The sequence below is a fragment of the Procambarus clarkii genome, chromosome 31 (genome assembly GCF_040958095.1).
Source record: "Procambarus clarkii isolate CNS0578487 chromosome 31, FALCON_Pclarkii_2.0, whole genome shotgun sequence".
Classification (NCBI taxonomy): Eukaryota; Metazoa; Arthropoda; class Malacostraca; order Decapoda; family Cambaridae; genus Procambarus; species Procambarus clarkii.
In genome coordinates, this window is record NC_091180.1 from 8,496,017 (window position 1) to 8,503,073 (window position 7,057).

Genomic DNA, 7,057 nt, shown 5'->3' on the forward strand with positions numbered 1-7,057 from the left:
ATACCCTGGAAAACAGAAGAGTAAGGGAAGACATGATAACCACCAAAAAAATTCTCAGGGGAATTGACAGGGTGGACAAAGACAAACTCTTCAGCACGGGTGGAACACGAACAAGGTGACACAGGTGGAAACTTAGTACCCAGATGAGCCACAGAGACGTTAGAAAGAATTTTTTCAGTGTCAGGGTAGTTAACAAATGAAATGCATTGAGTAGTGTTGTGGTGAAGGCTGACTCCATACACAGTTTGAAATATAGATATGATAGAGCCCAATAGGCTCAGGAATCTGTACACCAGTTGATTGACAGTTGAGAGGCGGGACCAAAGAGCCAGAGCTCAACCCCCGCAAACACAACTAGGTGAGTACACACACACACACACACACACACACACACACACACACACACACACACACGCACACACACACACACACACACACACACACACACACACACACACACACACACACACACACAAATGTAAAGTTATTTGTAAATTAAATGTAAAGCAAATGTCGAGCAAATGTAAAGTTATGGAAATGGGACTAGGAGATAGGAGACCAAAGGGACAGTACACAATGAAGGGGAACAGCCTACCTGTGACGACGCGCGAAAGAGACCTGGGGGTGGACGTAACACCTAATCTATCTCCTGAGGCACATATAAATAGGATAACGACAGCAGCGTACTCTACACTGGCAAAAGTTAGAACATCATTCAGAAACCTAAGTAAGGAGGCATTTAGGGCGCTTTACACTGCCTACGTGAGGCCAGTCTTAGAGTATGCCGCCTCATCATGGTGTACCCATCTGAAGAAGCATATAATGAAACTGGAAAAGGTTCAGAGGTTTGTAACGAGACTCGTCCCAGAGCTACAAGGGATGGGGTATGAGGAGCGCCTGAGGGAACTGTGCCTTACGACACTAGAAAGAAGAAGGGAGAGGGGGGACATGACAGGAACGTATAAGATACTCAGAGGGATTGACAGAGTGGACATAGACGAAATGTTCACACGGAATAGTAACAGAACGAGGGGACATGGATGGAAGCTTGAAACTCAGATGAGTCACAGAGATGTTAGGAACTATTCTTTTAGCGTGAGAGTAGTGGGAAAATGGAATGCACTTCAGGAACAGGTTGTGGAAGCAAATACTATTCATAATTTTAAAACCAGGTATGATAGGGAAATGGGACAGGAGTCATTGCTGTAAACAACCGATGCTCGAGAGGCGGGATCCAAGAGTCAATGCTCGATCCTGTAGACACAACTAGGTGAGTACAACTAGGTGAGTACACACACACACACACACACACACACACACACACACACACACACACACACACACACACACACACACACAGGGGAAGATGAACCAACCATGCTGTATCTGATATTTACCCTCAATGAGTGGGATATAAGGCAAGTTAAGTTAGAAGGACCCTTGGGAATGAGTGATCACAGTGTATAGATATTTGAGTACCTGGTAGAATTAGGATTTATCTCCCCCAAAAATGAACTGGGAAACAAAAGGCTGGCTTACCGAGAGGGGAAGTATGAAGAGATGAGAAGTTTCCTAAGGGATATACCATGGGACAGAGACCTCACAGATAAGTCTATACAAGGCATGATGGACTATGTCACCCAAAAGTGTCAGGAGGCAGAAACAGGTTTATCCCGGCCCAAAAGGAAAAATCCGAGAACCAAAAGAAGAATCCATGGTATAATAGAGCATGTATGGAAGCAAAGGAACTGAACAAAAGGGGGGCGGAGGAACTTCCGAAATAACAGAACACCAGAAAGCAGAGAGAGATACCAGAGAACCAGGAATTAGTATGTTAGTGTGAGAAGAAAAGCAGAGAAAAAATATGAAAATGATATAGCATACAGAGCCAAGACCGAACTAAAGCTACTCCTCAGTCACATCAGCAGGAAAACAACAGTGAAAGAATAGGTGATGAAACTCAGAACGATTATGGACAGGTATACAGAAGATGACAAAGAGGTGTGTGAAGTAGTCAACAAGAGGTTCCAGGAGGTCTTCACAACAGAACGTGGTGAGGACATTGCGCTAGGAGAGGTGACAGTAAACCAGGCGGCCTTGGAAGGGTTCGAAATTACAAGACATGAGGTCAAGAGACACCTGTTGAATCTGGATGTGAGAAAGGCTGTTGGTCCAGACGGAATCTCGCCATGGGTATTGAAAGAATGTGTAGAGTAACTTTGCTTACCACTCTCCATAACGTATAGTCGGTCACTGGAGATGGGAGAACTACCAGAAATATGGAAGATGGTTAATGTTGTCCCAATATACAAAAAGGGTGACAGACATGAGGAGCTGAAGTACAGGCCAGTGTCCTTCATTTGTATACCATGCAAGATGACTTCGTGACAAATCACCAACATGGGTTCAGGGAGGGTAAATCTTGCCTTACTGCTTAATAGAATTCTACAATCAGGTGACAAAGATTAAGCAAGAAAGAGAAGGATGGGCGGACTGCATTTTCTTGGACTGTCGCTGTCAGAAAACCTTTGACACAGTGCCCCATGAGAGGCTGGTACATAAGCTGGTGAGACTGGCAGGAATAACTGTTAAGGTGCTCCAGTGGATAAGGGAGTACCTAAACAGTAGAAAGCTGATAGTTACAGTTAGGGGGGTGAGACCTCAGATTGGCGTAAAATCACCATTGGAGTCCCACAGGGCTCTGTACTCTGAACTATCCTGTTTCTGAAATACGTAAATGATCTCCCAGAGGGTATAGACTCATTCCTCTCTATGTTTGCTGACGATGCCAAAATTATGAGAAGGATTAAGACGGAGGAGGATTGCTTAAGGCTTCAAGAAGACCTAGACAAACTAAAGGAATGGTCGAACAAATGGTTGTTAGAGTTTAATCCAGGCATATGTAATGTAATGAAGATAGGTGTAGAGAGCAGGAGGCCTGATACAAGGTATCATCTGGGAGATGAAATTCTTCAAGAGCCAGAGTGAGAGAAAGACTTGGGGGGTTCATATCACTCCAGACCTGTCCCCTAAAGCCCATATCAAGAGGAAAACATCAGCGTCATATGTCAGGATGGCTAACATAAGAACGGCCTTTAGAAACTTGTGTAAGGAATCATTCAGAACTTTGTATACCTCAAGTGTCAGGCCAATCCTGGAGTATGCAGCCCCAGCATGGAGTCCATATCTAGTCAAGCATAAGACTAAACTGGAAAAGGTTCAGAGGTTTGCCACCATACTAGTACCCGAAATAAGAGGTATGAGCTTCTCATAGGCTACGAGGTGAGACTACGGAATTAAACCTCACGACGCTGCAAGACAGGTGAGTTAGGGGGGCATGATCATCACATACAAGATTCTCAAAGGAATTAATAGGTAGATAAAGACGCTATTTAACATAAGGGGCACACTCACTAGGGGACACAGGTGGAAATTGAGTGCCTAAATGAGCTACAGAGATATTAGAAAGAAGTTTTTTAGTGTCAGGATGGTTGACAAATGGAATGCATTAGGAAGTGATGTGGTGGAGGCAGACTCCATTCACAGTTTCAAGTGTAGATATAATAGAGCCCAATAGGCTCATGAACCTATACATCAGTTGATCGACTGTTGAGAGGCGGGACCAAAGAAGAAGAGCTCAACTCCCGCAAGTACAAATAGGTGAATGCAACAAGGTGAGCACACACACACACACACACAACCTGGTAGAGCCTGATAGCCTGGTGGAAAGCTCGCAGGACTCGTAATTCTGTGGCGCGGGTTTGATTCCCCCACCAGGCAGAAACAAATGGGCAAAGTTTCTTTCACTCTGAATGCCCCTGTTACCTAGCAGTAAATAGGTCCCTTGGAGTTAGTCAGCTGTCACGGGCTGCTTCCTGGGGTGTGTGTGTGTGGTGTTGAGAAAAAAAAATATTGAACAGTTGATTGACAGTTGAAAGGCGGGCAGAAAGAGCAAAGCTCAATCCCCGCAAACACAACTAGGTGAATACACACACACACACACACACACACGGCCGCTGCCGGTGAGAGACACACGTGTTTTGTGTGTCTGCAGAGATTCGTCAAATACTCGGGACATTGATGGAGTATAGAGGGCTAGATCATAGTATTTGGCCTTCCGCAGTGTGTAGCAAGCAGGGTGCAACGTTGTATTGGCAATGCGCAACGATAGAGCAAATAAACCAAAGTGGAGCTAATGGCATCACCGGTGCATATACAGTGTGGAGCGACCGCATGGAGCGACATGACCTGACACGGCCACCGTGGGAAGACCCGCCGTGGAACTGCCTGGTTGTGCTTGTTGGGTGGTGACTGGTAAGTACCACCTCTCTGAAGGCTTCAACAGTGTGCAAGGTTTATATAATATCATATAGTAGTCGCATATAATGCATTTCATTCGATAATAAAATAGTAATCTTGATAGATTGATAGAGAATGAGGCAGTGACCTCACCGTGAGCTCAGTGGGCCCTGAATTGTGCTGTGTGTAAGGATTAACAGGTCAGGGTAACACCGCCCCCCCTTACCCCTTACATGTCAACTGGACACCATACAGTGACATACAATCTCCCTCCTCCCCCCCCACCCCACCCTCCCTCTCTCTCTCTCTTGCCCTCCCTGTTCTCTCTCCCTCTTTCACCCTCTCCCCCTCCCACTCGCTCCCTCTCCCTCTTCCCCTCTCTCGCCCTCTCCCTATCTTTCTTGTTCTCTTTCTTGCCCTCTCTCTCTCTCTCTCTCTTGCTCTCTCTCTATCTTGCTCTCTCTCTCTCTTGTTCTATCTCTCTTGCTCTCTCTCTCCCTTGTTCTATCTCTCTTGCTCTCTCTCTCTCACTCTCTCTCTCTCTCTCTCTCTCTCTCTCTCTCTCTCTCTCTCTCTCTCTCTCTCTCTCTCTCTCTCTCTCTCTCTTCCCCCCCCCCTCTGCCTAACCCTATCTAAACATATCAGGGAAAGTGACAAGATGGCAGGAGGACGCACCAGTGACACAGGGACTAGTCAAAGTGACCAAACGGAGGAAATGTTAGCCCAAGTTTTGGAGGAATTCAGGAGGGAGATGCATGAAATGAGGATTACAATTAAAAAAACTGCAAAGTGAGCTGACATCAGCAAGGGAGGAGATCAAATCCCTCACAGAGAAAAATAAAGAGGCTAAGCATCAGATTATCATCCAAAGGGAAGGTGGATATGTTGCATTGGAAGGAAATGCCTCTGTACCTGAAACATTTGTGGAAATACTGAGAAAGAACTCAGAAGCAATGGACACAGGGAGGGAGGTAGCCATGCAAGCAGCTACCTCACACGAAGAAGCAAGGTCCACCAGTCAGCTGCTGGAAAGAAAAAGATCAGTGGTAGTTGTAGGCATCAAAGAATAGGGAGGATCCAATAGGCAGGAATGGAATAACAAGGACAGAGATGCAGTACATGGGATACTGAAGGGGTTACAGATGGAAGGGGCTGAAGAAAACATTGAGAAAGTTTTCAGGCTGGGCTGGTATAACAAGGACAGAAACTGACTGGTAAAGGTGGTGTTTGCAAACGAGACCACGAAGGAGGTTATACTAGAAAGGAAGAGTCATCTGCAGTATGTGGAGGAATACAAAAAAGTATTCCTCCAGAGGGACAGGACGAAGGAGGAGAGAGCCAGGGCAGCAGAGGCAAGGAGGAAGCACAGGGAGAGAGGAGTAAACCAGGAAATCACATCCCCCAACACAACAGTCCTAGAGACTAGAGGGGAACCGACAACCAGCATCCCAACAACACCAGAGGGGAGGGCAGCACCACCACCCTCCTCTGCATACAAACCCTTCCTTCCCCCTCACCCTATCTGCCCCTACTCAAATGCTCACCCCCTCTCCATTCCGACCCTGTCACCCCTCCCCCATTAACACCATGTCCCTCCTCCCACCTTTCCCCCACCCCCTTCATCCCATAGTCTCCCTATCCCTCCTCCCCCTTCACCCCGTATCCTTCTTGCCCCTTATATCTCCTTACCCTATACCCTACCTGTCCCCCCTTCCCTTGAACCCCAAAATTCTCTAAGATCCTGCAAACCACCTCACAGATCTTCTCACCCAGGGAACAGCTTCCTCCACCAGCAGAACGCTCACCATGAAGGGGACAAAGAAATGAACAGAAGAAAGTGAGCTTCAAGGCAATGTACACTAATATAGATGGGATTACAAATAAAACAAGTGAACTCGGAGAATGGGCACTAGAAGAAAACCCAGACATAATAGCACTCACAGAAACAAAGCTAATGAAAACCATAACAAATGCAGTGATCCTACAGGACTACTATGTAGTGAGGAAAGAGAGAGAAGGGAGAGGAGGAGGTGGTGTAGCTTTGCTGATAAGAAAAGGTTGGAGTTTTGAAGAGATGGTTAATCAGGGTTGTGAAGGTTTCAATGACTACATATCAGGCACCATAGCAACTGGAGGATAGAACATTATAGTAGTAGTCATATATAACCCCCACCAAACGACAGAAGACCCAGACAGGAATATGATAGAAACAACATTGATACTATTGGCACCATCAATAAAATAGAGAGAGCAGCTTCTGTGGCTAGCAGGAACGGATCCAGACTACTAATCATGGGAGACATCAACCGCGGGAAGATAGATTGGGAGAACAGAGGCCCACATGGAGGACCAGACACATGGAGAGCTAAGCTGCTGGACGTGGTAACTAGAAACTTTCTAAGTCAACACGTCAAGGGGTCGACAAGAATGAGAGGAGGGGATGAACCAGCCTTGCTTGAACTGATATTTACCCTAAATGAGTCGGATATAAGAGAAGTTAAGTTGGAAGCCCCATTGGGAATGAGTGATCATAGTGTATTGAACTTTGAGTACCTGGTTGAGCTAGGAATTATCTCCCCCCAAAAAGAACTGGGAAACAAAGGGCTGGCGTACCGAAAGGGAAACTATGAGATGAATAAATTCCTAAGGGATGTACCATGGGGCACAGAACTCAGAACTAAGTCCATACAAGACATGATGGACTATGTCACCCAAAAGTGCCAGGAGGCAGTAAACAGGTTAATCCCGGCCCGACAGG